Source organism: Eubalaena glacialis, chromosome 1 (assembly GCF_028564815.1).
Source record: "Eubalaena glacialis isolate mEubGla1 chromosome 1, mEubGla1.1.hap2.+ XY, whole genome shotgun sequence".
Lineage (NCBI taxonomy): Eukaryota > Metazoa > Chordata > Mammalia > Artiodactyla > Balaenidae > Eubalaena > Eubalaena glacialis.
The window spans coordinates 153,917,168-153,934,825 of record NC_083716.1 but is presented as its reverse complement, the minus strand read 5'-3'; the positions used below and the strand labels follow the sequence as shown (position 1 = coordinate 153,934,825).

Here is a 17,658-nt window from a genome sequence, read left to right as displayed (position 1 = left end):
CTCAGCGCGTGAGAATGGATTTGAAAGGACATAAGCAAGAGACAATGGGAAAGTAGACTATCCAGGATTAAGTGATGAATTCCGTTGAAAATAGAAGACAAGAGAGAGAATGAATGAAAACAATTCATAGGTTTTAAAATTATTGGGCTATTAACTGAAATAGAAAAATCAGAGAAAAATTTCAACCACATTTCTATTGTGGACAAATTTGTTTTGTTTTCAGTTTTAGGCAGTTGGTATTTTTATGAAAAAATAGAACTAGAACTTTCCAGAACTGGAAGAGTATCTAAGAAATAGAAACTTTAGAAATCTTCTAGTCCAATTCCTTCATTTAATAGCTGGGAAAACTGCAGCAGAGAGGTTTTTACCTGAAGTTATAGATAGCAACACAGTCACAATTTGGACACGACTTGAAAAAATTCATGAGATGGTTAGAAATGCGCGACCAGCGTTGTTCATTGTGTTAGTAATATTAGTAGGATAGGATTAATCAGCATTGATAACATAGAGCAATTTCATCAGGAGTAAATGTTATGCAGAAATATCTTAGAAGAGCCTCAGACATTTCAGTTGCATAGGAACTTGTTGCTGTTTTCACTGAAAATATCTAGCTCTCCGATCATAGCTCATTTTGAGATGAAAATGCATATGACTCAGCCAACTCTATTTACTTATAACATATTTTGCTCTTCCAGTAAACACTGGGCTTCTCATAAAAAAAACTTATTCTTGGAGTGAGGAATAGGAGTTTCCAGCATTTAAAACTCAGAACCTAAAAATGATTTTGATCATCTCTTTTTTCTGGGACTTGGTATCCAAAATTCTGAATGAACCAATATTATACACAACTATCAATTTTTTATGCTTCTTTTTGTAAATTTAGTATAAATTACTTACCCTTTATGATTAGAAACTTTTCCTATGCATTCCCTCCATGTCTTTTTCCAGAGGATATTGAAAATGTCCATTGTGTGATAGTTTTGGTGATAGGCCTGTCCTGCCTCTTCCTTAGGGCTGTCAGGTGACTCCTCCTTTTGTCTTTGAGTTCTGTTTGGGTAGCTGGCTGATGCTTCTTGGGATTAGCTGATGGATTAGTTCAGAGGACATCACAGTGGGAATTGGAGGTCGGGGAGGAGTCTCATGTATTACAGCAGGACATGGTGCAGAGGAAAGAACATAAAGTTGTGCGTCACATCTGGGTGGTTTCAGTCTTGGCTCAGCCACTTTCTAGATGTGCAACTTGGTCAAATTATGTCACCCTTTCTGACCTTTAGTTTCCCTAACATTAAGTCATAGAGTTGAAGTGAGGGTTAAGTGAGAGAGAACATAGATACAGTGTTCTACCCAGAGCACGGGGTATATATTCTGTGTGCATCTCCCTGCTCTTCCCCTGTATAAAATCAGATTTGCTACTCTGGTATACTTCATCAATTTTAGTTGCCACTCACAGGCATCTGAATTGACCTCTTTGTGTTGCTACCTCAATTTCTGGTGCTTTTGGTGATTATTAAAGAATATAAAGTTTAATTTGCTCTCCTGTGGATAATCCACACACCGCTATAATGTTGAGTTGATGTTTTTTTCCATCTATTCTCATGACTAACTTAGTTCACTAAAATAACTTTATAAAATTTAAGTCCTTAGTTATGACATTTAAAGTACTCGGGCTATCCAGCACCCTTTCCTGCTTGCTTATAGGTATTTTTTACCTGTTCTGTTTATTTTTTATTCTTCTTTGGTCTGTCTTTGTTATGTTTTCTTTACAGCTATTTTTCAGGGGTTAACACTTGCGGAACAAGGCTGTTATAATCAGTAAAAGTTGGTGGAGCTACATCTTACTCTTTAGACAGAGAATCCTCTGTTCACATCATTATATGCAATTGCTGAGTCCTTGGCTTTGATTCAAAGCTTGTTTCTGCTCCTGTTTGCAGGTATTTCTTTTACATCTCGTGAATGTGCAGGTTGGTTGAGGGTGCCATATTTCCACTTGAAGGTAGATAAGTAAGCATCGGTATGGTAATGGGTAATTGGTTATTTTCTGAACAGAGAAGGTATGGCTCAGATGTATGTGGCAAGGAAAAGCTAGCATAAGCTTGTATAGTTTACTGAAGACAAATCTGTAGCACAGATAATATACCCAGAGCTAACTATAAATTAAATTTAACTATAAATTAAAAAACGTCTTAGATACAGAATTATTGTTTCTGGCCGAAACTCTTCTTGTCACTACAAAAAAAGATTGCATCAGAATTGCAGCCCTTCAGAAATATCATCCTCAGGTGATAAAGTCTTTTCCTCTCCCAGCTAATGAAGCATCACCCCTGGAAACATGTATTTGGGATCTAATTGTGTGTACTGTATCAATAATGTATGTTGATATGCAAGCCCTCAAATAATGTGATTTTTTTCCCCCTTAAAAAAAAAAGCCAAATGACAATTATAATCAGGTTGGTAAGATGTAGCCTCAAGCAGTGTTTTCATCATTGGTTGCACATTAGAATCACCTGGGGAGCTTTAAAAAAAATTCCTGATGTTCAGATCAATGAAATCAGTCTTTGAGGTTGGAACCCAGGTATTAGCATTTTTCTTAAAGTTCCTCAGGTTATTCCACTGTACAGCCAATGTTGAGAGCCACTGACCAAAAGCATCGCTACTAAATAACAATCTGTGGAAGGGTCATGTACCTGCAGGAGCCCCTTCTGGTTGCACCCTTTTTAGTATTGTGAAAATGTACGTTCCTGTCTACAAGGGTCCTCAGGCAATCCATAGTGAAAATTCAGTGTCTTCATGATAGCGAATTTGTGTAATCCCCTGGCTGTCCTGATGAGAATTAAGAAAATGTTAAAAAATGTATTTATCCTTGATCTCTTTCTCCCCAAGTGTTGGCACTCCTCCATTTCCCATTGACTTAACGTTCAATTTTTCTCTTCACTGTTTTTCTTGGGTGACATTGGGAATTTTTACCATCTGATGAAGGCAGATGTATTTTCAAATAAAAATGTCTTAAGCATTTGTTCTTCCTACTACTCCTTTCTTTGGCAGAATATTCATATAGTTGATAAATAGTTTGCTTTCTTTAAATACCTTTTCATATAATCTTTGTAGCATGTTTCATGGGTATTTTAACCTACTTTTATGGTTTTCCATGAAATAAGGTATTTTCTAAATATGTTATGCTGAATTTAACTGAAATAAGCAGTTGTACTGTATGCCTTTAGAATGATGATGATATCTTGCATTTTAGGGTAACACTTCCATTGTGAAAGACTCCAAAGCACACCGCAAATGGTTACAAATTATACAGTGAAGCACAGTCCCCATCATAGAGTGAAGCATGGCAGCTGTTTAACAGCTTATCACAACACTGCACAGCAAGTTAGGGTATGAAGTGAAGAATAATACTGGATTCACTTGAAAAAATTGCCAGGGGGTGTGAGGTAAGCAGAATGTAATTACCTAAGTTGGAGTTTATCCAGTACATAAGGCTAACACCTCCAGTCTTAGAAGAGAAAGCTCTGATTCGTTAATAACGGTGTCCTTGCTTTCTATGTAAGTGAATTGTGAGGGTGCTTCTACCCTCTTCAGACCATCAAGATATGCTCTAACAGTGTTCCAACTGAGACTTTAAAAAGAAAAAAAACAAAACCGTCTTCAAAACCCACATGTTTATACTAACTCAGGAACGAGAGATAGGTTTCTATTTGCATGCCATCTTTGGCTCTTAATGGCTGTTTGGAAATTGTTGAGGACTCTAAGGCAAAATTAAGGATTAAAAACTAACTCCATGATAGATTAGTGATGTCTGCCATGGGCACGAGAGAAGTAGTGCTTACACTTGTAAGCCATATTTTTGTTGCCCTAGCACTAGTACTTAGCTACTACTTTCCTGGGATGAGTTAGCAAGACTCTTAGTTCTTTTCAAACCTTCTGCTTATTGTTAATTACTGCTACAAGCATAGTTAAGATTTCCTGAAAAAATTCTAGGGAAAAGGGACACTGACCATTCTTTAATAACCATGATTGGTGGGGATAGAGATAAAGAGATATAACTTTAGGTCAGAAACTTCAAAGCAAAAAATGTCCAACAGATGAAGCAGTTTGGTGTCAGGTTGTGTTTTCATTTGGGAAAATAATCAAATCAACATCTTGGGGAAGCAACCGGGAATTAAGGTCAGGAACACAAGAGAGCAGAAACATGTTAAATCAAGGTAAGAATTGGAAATCAGAATTTGGTTCGTTTGAGGAATGTTGGAAACAAAGGGTAAGAGGGCCAGACAGGACATGGGCCCCGGGTCTGAGAGCAGCACCAGGGATAGCTCCTAGTGCTGGTGGCTTCTCCTTGGCTCTTTGATTCTTTCTCATTCAGCCCTGCCCCTCAGTGTGGCACATCTAGCTTTAGCTTAGTAATGTCTATAAAATCAGGAAAATGAACCCTTTCATCCTATTAATGTTAATATTAGTAATAACTGAGGTACTGCATATTTCATTCTTTCATTTTACACACCTTATTTCATTAACAAAACTTCATGTTGGTATTATAACTTAGGTATTATAACTTCCACTTACATACGAGAAGATGAAATTAAGTAATTCGCCCATAGTCACATTTCAAATCAAGGGTGGAACCGTGAGTCAAACTTTGATCTGTCTGGTTCCCAAGCTTGTGCTCATATGACTGTACCACAAAGTTCCATGAGAATGAGATCATATGTGTGGCACTTGCTTTTTCTATAAAGCAGGATGACTCTAGGGACATTCTGGGGTTTTAGAACAGTTGAGAAGGGAATTTGAAATGCTTCTTTTAACAGGCCAGAGTATGGATAATTTGCATGTTCTTCTATGCTCCAGAAAAATTACTAGTAGAGTTTTTAGAACTTAATAGACAGTTTTTTTGTGGTCCTTGCTTTTGGCATTATGGAAGTATTCAAGCAGAAGAACCATGTATCAGCTTGTTTAGACAGAATTCTGCATTTCTGTGAATTTGGTGAAAGTGACCTGTAATTTACATTAAACACTAGGTCTTATATCTCTGTCATATTCTTTATTTTATTTCCCTCAATATATACTGCTATGAATTGCTGTAAAAGACCTTTTTCAACTCTGATTTAGATAATTTGGAAACTTAAGCTTGTTTTTTCAAATGTCCATGCATCTGATATAAAAATTGAGGATTTAAAATTATAGATCATATTTCAATCTACAGTACCGTGTGAATTGTGATTATAGATCATATTTCAAGATGTCAATCTCTGGGCATTGGTTTCCTTTTTATTCTTAGGAATTTCCAGGAAGGAACTTTAAAACTTTTTAGGTCAGTTGTCCAACTTAATAAAAACAGGTTTGGTTTAAGTAATCCTTTAAAATTCTAAATGAGATAATAAAAAACCTTTTCATTTGATGAAAGACCATAGTGGAAAAAAAACAATTTTTTTTTTAGTTATCTACATTTTGAAATAATTTTAATACTTTATAACAGGAATAAAAACCCAATTTTACATCTGAGGCCTTGTAAGTCCAGTTTATGCCTGAAACTAATTAAAATGTTCAGGTTATAAAATTTCTAAATATGCCTTATGATGGAAGAAATGACAGATCTTTAATCATAGTAATGCTATTATATCAATTTTAAAGACTCTGCAGGTTGTTATCTATTACTGTACCTTTATGATAGAGGTACAGTGTCATCTAAGAATAATATGATATCATTCTGGAGACCTTCAAGGTGGCGGAGGAGTAAGACGTGGAGATCACCTTCCTCCTCACAAACAGAAATACATCTACATGTGGAACAACTCCTACAGAACACCTACTGAACGCTGAGAGAAGACCTCAGACTTCCCAAAAGGCAGGAAACTCCCCATGTACCTGGCTAGGGCAAAAGAAAAAAGAAAAAACAGAGACAAAAGAATAGGGACGGGACCTGCACCTCTGGGAGGAAGCCTTGAAGGAGGAAAAGTTTCCACACACTAGGAAGCCCCTTCACTGATGGAGACGGGGGGCATGTGGCGGGGGAGAAGCTTCAGAACCACAGAGGAGAGCACAGCAACGGGGGTTCAGGGAGCAAAGCGGAGGATTCCTGCACAGAGGATGGGTGCCGACCAGCACTCACCAGCCTGAGAGGCTTGTCTGCTCACCTGCCGGTGCAGGTGGGGGCTGGGAGCTGAGGCTCGGGCTTCGGAGGTCGGATCCCAGGGAGAAGACTGGGGTTGGCTGTGTTAACACAGCCTGAAGGGGGCTAGTGGACCACAGCTAGCCGGGAGGGAGTCCCGGAAAAAAGTCTGGAACTGCCTAAGAGGCAAGAGACTATTGTTAAGGGGTGTGTGAGGAGAGGGGATTCAGAGCACTGCCTAAACGAGCTCAAGAGACGGGCACGAGCCACGGCTATCAGAGCGGACCCCAGAGACGGGCATGAGATGCTAAGGCTGCGGCTGCCACCACCAAGAAGCCTGCATGCAAGCACAGTTCATTATCCACACCTCCCCTCCTGGGAGCCTGTGCAGGCCGCCACTGCCAGGGTCCCGTGATCCAGGGACAACTTCCCGGGGAGAACACATGGTGCACCGCAGGCTGGTGCTACGTCACACTGGCCTCTGCCACCGCAGGCTCGCCCCGCATTCCATACCCCTCCCTCCCCCTGGCCTGAGTGAGCCAGGGCTCCCGAATCAGCTGCTTCTTTAACCCTGTCCTGTCTGAGCAAAGAACAGACGCCCTCAGGCGACCTACACGCAGAGGCGGGGCCAAATCCAAAGCTGAACCCTGGGAGCTATGTGAACAAAGAAGAGAAAGGGAAATTTCTCCCAGAAGCCTCAGGAGCAGCCGATTAAATCTCCACAATCAACTTGATGTACCCTGCATCTCTGGAATACTGAATAGACAATGAATCACCCCAAATTGAGGAGGTGGACTTTGGGAGCAACTGTAGACTTGGGGTTTGCTTTCTGCATCTAATTTGTTTCTGGTTTTATGTTTATCTTAGTTTAGTAAGTTTATCATCATTGGTAGATTTGTTTATTGATTTCGTTGCTCTCTTTTTTTTAATATATAGATATATATATTTTTTTTTCCTTTTTCTCTTTTTGGGAGTTTGTATTTGTATGCTGCTTTGTGTGATTTTGTCTGTATAGCTTTGATTTTAGCATTTATCCTAGGGTTCTGTCCGTGCTTTTTTTCTTTTTCTTTTTCTTTTTAGTATAGCTCTTAGTGCTTGTTATTATTGGTGGATTTGTTTTTTTAGCTTGGTTGCTCTCTTCTTTGTTTCTTTTTATTTTTTTTTACTTTTAATAATTCTTTTAATTTCAATTATTTTATTTTATTTTATTTACCCTTCCTTCCTTCCTCCCTCCCTCCCTCCCTCCCTCTCCCTCTCTCTCTCTCTTTCTTTCTTTCTTTTTTTTCTCCCTTTTCTTCTGAGCCATGTGGCTAACAGGGTCTTCATGCTCCAGCCGGGTGTCAGGCCTGTGCCTCTGAGGTGGGAGAGCCGAGTTCAGGACACTGCTCCACCAGAGACCTCCCGGCCCCACATAATACCAAACGGTGAAAGATCTCCCAGAGATCTTCATTTCAACGCTAAAACCCAGCTCCAGTCAATGAACAGCAAGCCACTGTGCTGGACACCCTATGCCAAACAGCTAGCAAGACAGGAACACAACACCACCCATTAGCAGAGAGGCTGCCTAAAATCATAATAAGGTCACTGACACCCCAAAACACACCACCTGACATGGTCCTGCCAACCACAAATACAAGATCCAGCCTCATCCACCAGAACACAGGCACCAGTCCGCTCCACCAGGAAGCCTACACAACCCACTGAACCAACCTTAGGTACTGGGGGCAGACACCAAAAACAACGGGAACTATGAACCTGCAGCCTGCGAAAATGAGACCCCAAACACAGTAAGTTAAGCAAAATGAGAAGACAGACAAACACACAGCAGATGAAGGAGCAAGGTAAAAACCCACCAGACCAAACAAATGAAGAGGAAATAGGCAGTCTACCTGAAAAAGAATTCAGAGTAATGATAGTCAAGATGATCCAAAATCTTGGAAATAGAATGGAGAAAATACAAGAAATGTTTAAAAAGGACCTAGAAGAACTAAAGAGCAAACAAACAATGATGAACAACACAATACATGAAATTAAAAATTCTCTAGAAGAAATCAATATCAGAATAACTGAGGCAGAAGAATGGATAAGTGACCTGGAAGATAAAATAGTGGAAATAACTACTGCAGAGCAGGTTAAAGAAAAAAGAATGAAAAGAAATGAGGACAGTCTCAGAGACCTCTGGGAAAACATTAAATGCATGAACATTCGAATTATAGGGGTCCCAGAAGAAGAAAAGGACTGAGAAAATATTTCAAGTGATTATAGTTGAAAACTTCCCTAATATGGGAAAGGAAATATTCGATCAAGTCCAGGAAGCACAGAGAGTCCCATACAGGATAAATCCAAGGAGAAACACGCCAAGACACATATTAATCAAACTATCAAAAATTAAACACAAAGAAAAAATATTAAAAGCAACAAGGGAAAAACAACAAATAACATACAAGGGAATCCCCATAACGTTAACAGCTGATCTTTCAGCAGAAACTCTACAAGCCAGAAGGGAGTGGCAGGACATATTTAAAGTGATGAAAGGGAAAATCCTGAAACCAAGATTACTCTACCCAGCAAGGACCTCATTCAGATTTGATGGAGAAATTAAAACCTTTACAGACAAGCAAAAGCTAAGACAATTCACCACCACCAAACCAGCCTTACAACAAATGCTAAAGGAACTTCTCCAGGCAGGAAACACAAGAGAAGGAAAAGACCTACAATAACAAACCCAAAACAAGAAAATGGTAATAGGACCATACATATCGATAATTACCTTAAATGTAAATGGATTAAATGCTCCAACCCAAAGACATAGACTGGCTGAATGGATACAAAAACAAGACCCATATATATGCTGTCTACAAGAGATCCGCTTCAGACCTAGGGACACATACAGACTGAAAGTGAGGGGATGGAAAAAGATATTCCATGCAAATGGAAATCAAAAGAAAGCTGGAGTAGCAATTCTCATATCAGACAAAATCGACTTTAAAATAAAGACTATTACAAGAGGCAAAGAAGGACACTACATAATGAGCAAGGGATCAATCCAAGAAGAAGATATAACAATTGTAAATATTTATGCACCCAATACAGGAGCACCTCAATATATAAGGCAAATGCTAACAGCCATAAAAGGGGAAATCAACAGTAACACAATCATAGTAGGGGACTTTAACACCCCACTTTCACCAATGGACAGATCATCCAAAATCAAAATAAATAAGGAAACAGAAGCTTTAAATGATACATTAAACAAGATGGGCTTAATTCATATTTATAGGACATTCCATCCAAAAAGAACAGAATACACTTTCTTCTCAAGTGCTCATGGAACATTCTCCAGGATAGATCATATCTTGCTTGGGTCACAAATCAAGCCTTGGTAAATTTAAGAAAATTGAAATTGTATCAAGTATCTTTTCCAACCACAACGCTATGAGACTAGATATCAATTACAGGAAAAAAATCTGTAAAAAATACAAACACATGGAGGCTAAACAATACACTATTAAATAACCAAGAGATCCCGGAAGAAATCAAAGAGGAAATGAAAAGATACCTAGAAACAAATGACAATGAAAACATGACGACCCAAAACCTATGGGATGCAGCAAAAGCAGTTCTAAGAGGGAAGTTTATAGCAATACAGTCCTACTTCAAGAAAGAAGAAATATCTCAAATAAACAACCTAAACTTACAGCTAAAGAAGAACAAAACCCCAAAGTTAGCAGAAGGAAAGAAATCATAAATATTAGATCAGAAATAAATGATAAAGAAATGAAGGGAACAATAGCAAAGAGCAATAAAACTAAAAGCAGGTTCTTTGAGAAGAGAAACAAAATTGATAAACCATTAGCCAGACTCATCAAGAAAAAAAGGGAGAAGACTCAAATCAATAGAATTAGAAATGAAAAAGGAGAAGTAACAACTGACACTGCAGAAATACAAAGAATCATGAGAGATTACTATAAGCAACTATATGGCAATAAAATGGACAACCTGGAAAAAATGGACAAATTCATAGAAAAGCACAACCTTCCGAGACTGAACCGGGAAGAAATAGAAAATATAAACAGACCAATCACAAGCACTGAAATTGAAAATGTGATTAAAAATCTTCCAACAAACAGAAGCCCAGGACCAGATGGCTTCACAGGCAAATGGTATCAAACATTTAGAGAAGAGCTAACACCTATCCTTCTCAAACTCTTCCAAAATATAGCAGAGAGAGGAACACTCCCAAACTCATTCTACAAGGCCACCATCACCCTGATACCAAAACCAGACAAAGATGTCACGAAGAAAGAAAACTACATGCCAATATCACTGATGAACATAGATGCAAAAATCCTCAACAAAGTACTAGCAAACAGAATCCAGCAGCACATTAAAAGGATCATACACCATGATCAAGTGGGGTTTATCCCAGGAATGCAAGGATTCTTCAATATATGCAAATCAATTAATGTGATACAGCATATTAACAAACTGAAGGAGAAAAACCATATGATCATCTCAATAGATGCAGAAAAAGCTTTTGACAAAATTCACACCCATTTATGATAAAAACCCTCCAAGAAGTAGGCATAGAGGGAACTTACCTCAACATAATAAAGGCCATATATGACAAACCCACGGCCAACATCGTTCTTAATGGTGAAAAACTGAAACCATTTCCTCTAAGATCAGGAACGAGACAAGGTTGTCCAGTCTCACCACTATTATTCAACATAGTTTTGGAAGTTTTAGCCACAGCAATCAGAGAAGAAAAAGAAATAAAAGGAATCCAAATCAGAAAAGAAGAAGTAAAGTTGTCACTGTTTGCAGATGACATGATACTATACATAGAGAATCCTAAGGAAGCTACCAGAAAACTACTAGAGCTAATCAATAAATTTGGTAAAGTAGCAGGATACAAAATTAATGCACAGAAATCTCTTGCATTCCTATACACTAATGATGAAAAATCTGAAAGAGAAATTAAGGAAACACTCCCATTTACCATTGCAACAAAAAGAATAAAATACCTAGGAATAAACCTAGCAAGGGAGACAAAAGATCTGTATGCAGAAAAGTATAAGACACTGATGAAAGAAATTAAAGATGATACAAACAGATGGAAAGGTATACCATTTTCTTGGACTGGAAGAATCAACATTGTGAAAATGGCTATACTACCCTAAGCAATCTACAGATTCAGTGCAATCCCTGTCAAGATACCAATGGCATTTATTACAGAACTTGAACAAAAAATTTCACAATTTGTATGGAAACACAAAAGACCCCGGATTGCCAAAGCAATCTTGAGAAAGAAAAACGAAGCTGGAGGAATCAGGCTCCCTGACTTCAGACTGTATGACAAAGCTACAGTAATCAAGACAGTATGGTACTGGCACAAAAACAGCAATATAGATCAATGGAACAGGATAGAAAGCCCAGAGATAAACCCATGCACATATAGTCACCTTATTTTTGTTAAAGGAGGCAAGAATATACAATGGAGAAAAGACGGCCTCTTCAATAAGTGGTGCTGGGAAAACTGGACAGCTACATGTAAAGGAATGAAATTAGAACACTCCCTAACACCATACACAAAAATCAACTCAAAATGGATTAAAGACCTAAATGTAAGGCCAGATACTATAGAACTCTTAGAGGAAAGCATAGACAGAACACTATATGACATAAATCACAGCAAGATCCTTTTTACCGACCTCTTAGAGAAATGGAAATAAAAGCAAAAATAAACAAATGGGACCTAATGAAACTTAAAAGCTTTTGCACAGCAAAGGAAACCATAAACAAGATGAAAAGACAACCCTCAGAATGGGAGAAAGTATTTGCAAATGAGGCAATTGACAAAGGATTAATCTCCAAAATTTACAAGCACTTCATGCAGCTCAATATCAAAGAGACAAACAACCCAATCCAAAAATGGGCAGAAGACCTAAATAGACATTTCTCCAAAGAAGATATACAGATTGGCAAAAAGCACATGAATGGTTGCTCAACATCGCTGATTGTTAGAGAAATGCAAATCAAAACTATGATGAGGTGTCACCTCACGACGGTCAGAGTGGCCATCATCAAGGGGTCTACAGACAGTGGATGATGGAGAGGGTGTGGAGAAGGGGAAACCCTCTTGCACTGTTGGTGGGAATGTAAATTGATACAGCCACTATGGAGAACAGTATGGAGGTTCCTTAGGAAACTAGAAATGGAACTACCATACGACCCAGCAATCCCACTACTGGGCATATACCCTGAGAAAACCATAATTCACAAAGAGTCATGTACCACAATGTTGATTGCACCTCTGTTTCCAATAGCCAGGACATGGATGCAACCTAAGTGTCCATCGACAGATGAATGGATAAAGAAGATGTGGCACATATATACAATGGAATATTACTCAGCCATAAGAAGAAACGAAATTGAGTTATTTGTAATGAGGTGGATGGACCTAGAGACTGTCATACAGAGTGAAGTAAGTCAGAAAGAGAAAAACAAATACCATATGCTAACACATATATATGGAGTCTTAAAAAAAAAAAACAATGGCTCTGAAGAAGCTAGGGGCAGGACAGGGATAAAGATGCAGATGTAGAGAATGGACTTGAGGACATGGAGAGGGGGAGGGTAAGCTGGGACGAAATGAGAGAGTGGCATTGACATATATACACTACCAAATGTAAAATAGCTAGTGGGAAGCAGCCTCATAGCATAGGGAAATCAGCTCTGTGCTTTGTGACCACCTAGAGGGGTGGGATAGGGAGGATGGGAGGGAGACACAGGAGGAGGAGATATGGGGATATATGTATATGTATAGCTGATTCACTTTGTGATAAAGCAGAAAGTAACACACCATCATAAAGCAATTTTACTCCAATTAAGATGTTAAAAAAATATGATATCATTCTAAGAACAATATGATAATATATTTGAGAAAGTTGAGGAGGACATATAGATAATAGCTGGTCATGTTTTCCAGGAAACGGATCTTTTTCCATGGCTTTGTAATTAGGCTGTAATGATAATGTGTCAAAATCTACTTATATGGTTTTTAAATCTTTACAGATATTTGATTTTAAGATTTTTAAAAAGTGAGAAGTAATCTAATGATTTATATGGTGTTTAAAAGGAAAGATAAATCATTTATTATGCAAGTTATAATTTGTCTTCCTTTTAGAGAATATTAGCCAAAAGAGGGGTGTGTGTGTGTGTGCGTGCACGCCATCATTTTGGGTATTTTGAGGCAGTCCTATTGCCTTTTACACTCACTATTTAAATGTTGTGGTACTGCATATTAGAATCCTGTGAAACTAAAAAAATCCTTATGCCAGGCAGCACCTCACCTCAGTCTGAATTTCTGAGTATAGAACTACGTATCAGTACAGTTTGAAGCTTTCTAAGTTGAGAACCACTGGTAAAATGCATGACTACTTTGTAAAGCATTTACATTTTGTACACATATAGGTAATAGCATGGAGGAAAATGTTCCTTCTCCTAAAACAGGAGAGGTTTTTGGAGGGTGATAGTAGAATGGTTATTGATATTTTAGGGGTGACCAGATAGATCATAATAAATAAAATATAGGCTGAAATAGAATTTCATCTAGTGTTCTTTTCTTTAGCAGTGACTTAAGTGAAATACCTACAGGAAGATATAAAACACCCACAATTCACCTGGCCACTTGCACAGTTTTTTTTTTTTTTTTCCTTGAATCCAGCTGCTAGCCAACTTGTGACCTGAATCTCGATGATTAATAGCTTTTATAATATTTTCTTAGCTAGTGTAACTTCAATTGCAATACTTTTTCTTCTAATGTCTTACCCTTATAAAATAGCACTAAACTATTTTTCTCAATAAATTCTACTGACACACGGTCCCACAGATTAATTATAAATTGCATAGAAGTACTGCCCTTTGTCAGTTTTAAATGTGTAGCTTTATCTTCTCTTTCTCCTTGTCTTTCCAAGCTAAATGGAATTAGGAGCTTAAAGAAACCTGGTTAACGTGGAATCTATTTCTGTTCTCTTATTTTAAACAATAGTGCCATTAATTTTCATCCTAGACTCTTTGTTTTCTCCGCTATGTTCATTTTTATTATAATTAAAAAAAGAATCATCTCTATTTTTACAAACCCATTTATTTCTCAACATTGTATAAACATCTTTTTAGGGAGTAATTCTCTTCAAATGTTGTGATAGTTTTTACCTGGTGGGCTTTCTTCATAAATTTAATTGGGAATACCAAACAACTTTTTCTTTTCTTCGTCTTTTTTTTTTTTTTTTTTTTAAGGAGAAAATGAAGGGGAAAGGGTATCAAAAAGGGACTTCGACAATCATGGAAATAAATGTCAGGCCACTTTGCCACGGGTACTTTAAAACACCCCAAGGTAGATGGAAAGAAGAACTTTAGGGTTTAGATCATTTATCACTGAAATTATAATGCTGGCACAGCTCCGCAAATATTTCCTTACAAGGTTTCATAGACATTTCGCGATAAATGTCTTTTGTTAAAATGGTCTTAGGTCTTATTGAGCAGAGTCTGTATTCCAAGAGGAATTCTTTTGCAGTTATTTAATAGTGTTCCTTTCACAATGCCGTCCTTCTCCATACTTTTTGTTCCTATTGCAATACTGGTATCTTTGACCAGAGGGTAAAGACAGCTAACACTGAGTCTTAGCTGTTCCCTCTAAACCATTGGGGACAAAAAGGAAAATATGGCCTTAGAGGGTTATATTTAAGTATAGGGACTATCATTATTACTAAGATGCTGACCCTGTTACTGACCCTTTGAAAGAGGGTGAAGTAGGATAGGAAAATGTGGAAAAAGCAAATTGGTTAGACATAACAAAGACCTGCCTGTAATCCTGATGAAACTCTACAATAATAATAAAAGGTAGAGCCAGTCGTGTGTTTTTGTGGTTCAGGCAGCTCTTGGGATGGTAGGATTTAAGAGGTAGCTTGGGAAGATCCCAACTTTTCTTTGAACATCTCCCCAATACTTCCTGAAGTTCTAGCACCAAGGAGAGAAGTAGTTCTTACTGGAATCCCTGTTTAGAGTTGGAGGTTGTTGAAATTATAAATACAGTTTTGTGGGAATGTGCACATGTGTGTGTTTTTTAAGAAGCTCTATAGCTTTCATCAGAGCTTTATGTGTCCATAAAGATTCTACTTAAAAGCAGATGTCCATAGTATAGTTTTATTTATAATTTAGTGTGAATTTGGTCAAAATGATTTTCTTCTGGATAACTTATTGAGATGTGCTTATTGAATATTTTTTTTTAATTGGAGTATAGTTGCTTTACAATGTTGTGTTAGCGTCTGCTGTACAATGAAGTGAATCAGCTATACGTATATATATATATATATATATATATATATGGACACATATCCCCTCCCTTGTGGACCTCCCTCCCCTTCCCCCTATTCCACCCATCTAGGTCACCACAGAGCACTGAGCTGAGCTCCCTGCACTATACCGCAGGTTCTCACTAGCTATCTGTTTTACACATGGTCGTGTATATATGTCCATCCCAGTCTCCCAATTCATCCCACCACCACCCCCACCCCGTGTCAACACGTCCGTTCTCTACATCTGTGTCTCTGTTCCTGCCCTGCAAATAGGTTCATCTGTACCATTTTTCTAGATTCCACATATATGCATTAATATACGATATTTGTTTTTCTCTTCCTGACTTACTTCACTCTGTATGACAAACTCTAGGTCCATCCACGTCTCTACAAATGACCCAATTTTGTTCCTTTTTATGGCAGAGTAATATTCCATTGTATATATGTACCACATCTTCTTTATCCATTCATGTGTTGATGAACATTTGGGTTGCTTCCATGTCCTGGCTATTGTAAATAGTGCTGCAGTGAACACTGGGGTGCATGTGTCTTTTTGAATTAATGGTTTTCTCATGGTATATGCCCAGTAGTGGGATTGCTGGGTCATATGGTAGTTCTATTTTTAGGGGTTTTTTTGTTTTTGTTTTTAACATCTTTATTGGAGTATAATTGCTTTACAATGTTATGTTAGTTTCTGCTGTATAACAAAGTGAATCAGCTATACATATGCATATATCCCCATATCTCTTCCCTCTTGTGTCTCCCTCCCTCCCACCCTCTCTATCCCACCCCTCTAGGTGGTCACAAAGCACCGAGCTGATCTCCCTGTGCTATGTGGCTCCTTCCCACTAGCTCTCGATTTTACATTTGGTAGTGTATATATGTCCATGCCGTTCTCTCACTTTGTCCCATCTTACCCTTCTGCCTCCCTGTGCCCTCAAGTCCATTCTCTAGTAGGTCTGCGTCTTTATTCCCATCCTGCCCCTAGGTTCTTCATAACCATTTTTTTTTTTAGATACCATATATATGTGTTAGCATACAGTATTTGTTTTTCTCTTTCTGACTTACTTCACTCTGTATGACAGACTCTAGGTCCATCCACCTCACTAAAAATAACTCAATTTTGTTTCTTTTTATGGCTGAGTAATATTCCATTGTATATATATGCCACATCTTCTTTATCCATTCATCTGTCGATCAACACTTAGGTTGCTTCCATGTCCTGGCTATTGTAAACAGAGGTGCAATGAACATTGTGGTACATGACTCTTTTTGAATTATGGTTTTCTCAGGGTATATGCCCAGTAGTGGGATTGTTGTATCGTATGGTAGTTCTATTTTTAGTTTTTTAAGGAACCTCCATACTGTCCTCCATAGTGGCTGTATCAATTTACATTCCCACCAACAGTGCAAGAGGGTTTCCCCTTCTCCACACCCTCTCCATCATCCACTGTCTGTAGACCCCTTGATGATGGCCATTCTGACTAGTGTGAGGTGATACCTCATTGTAGCTTTGATCTGCATTTCTCTAATAATTAGTGATGTTGAGCAGCTTTTCATGTGCCTCTTGGCCATCTGTATATCTTTTTTGGAGAAATGTCTATTTAGATCTTCCGCCCATATTTTGATTGGGTTGTGTGTTTTTTGGATATTGAGCTGCATGAGCTGTTTGTGTATTTTGGAGATTAACCCTTTGTCAGTTGCTTCATTTGCAAATATTTTCTCCCATTCTGAGGGTTGTATTTTCGTCCTCTTTATGGTTTTCTTTGCTGTGCAAAAGCTTTTAAGTTGAATTAGGTCCCATTTGTTTATTTTTGTTTTTATTTTCATTACTCTAGGAGGTGAGTCAAAAAGGATCTTCCTGTGATTTATGTCAGAGTGTTCTTCCTATGTTTTCCTCAAAGAGTTTTATAGTGTCCGGTCTCACATTTATGTTTATTTTTGTGTATGGTATTAGGGAATGTTCTAATTTCATTCTTTTACATGTCGCTGTCCAGTTTTCCCAGCACCACTTATTGAAGAGGGTGTCGTTTCTCCATTCTATATCCTTGCCTCCTTTGTCATAGATTAGGTGACCGTAGGTGCCTGAGTTTATCTCTGGGCTTTCTATCCTGTTCCATTGATGTATATTTCTGTTTTTGTGCCAGTACCACACTATCTTGATTACTGTAGCTTTGTAGTACAGTCTGA

At 38.0% G+C, this 17,658-nt stretch overlaps 1 protein-coding gene across 18 annotated transcripts in view; it reads left to right on the top strand.

The window, feature by feature from the left end:
* GTDC1 (glycosyltransferase like domain containing 1) overlaps nucleotides 1-17,658 on the top strand; it is a 533,399-nt gene that overhangs the window by 236,038 nt on the left and 279,703 nt on the right. The window contains exon 1 of one of the 18 annotated variants that reach the window (XM_061183784.1): nucleotides 12,531-12,596. The exons of the other annotated variants lie outside the window; for them this stretch is intronic. The gene's annotated coding sequence lies outside the window, so the exon portion shown is untranslated. Of the gene's footprint in view, nucleotides 1-12,530; nucleotides 12,597-17,658 lie in introns of those variants that run through there. 18 annotated transcript variants of the gene reach the window in all.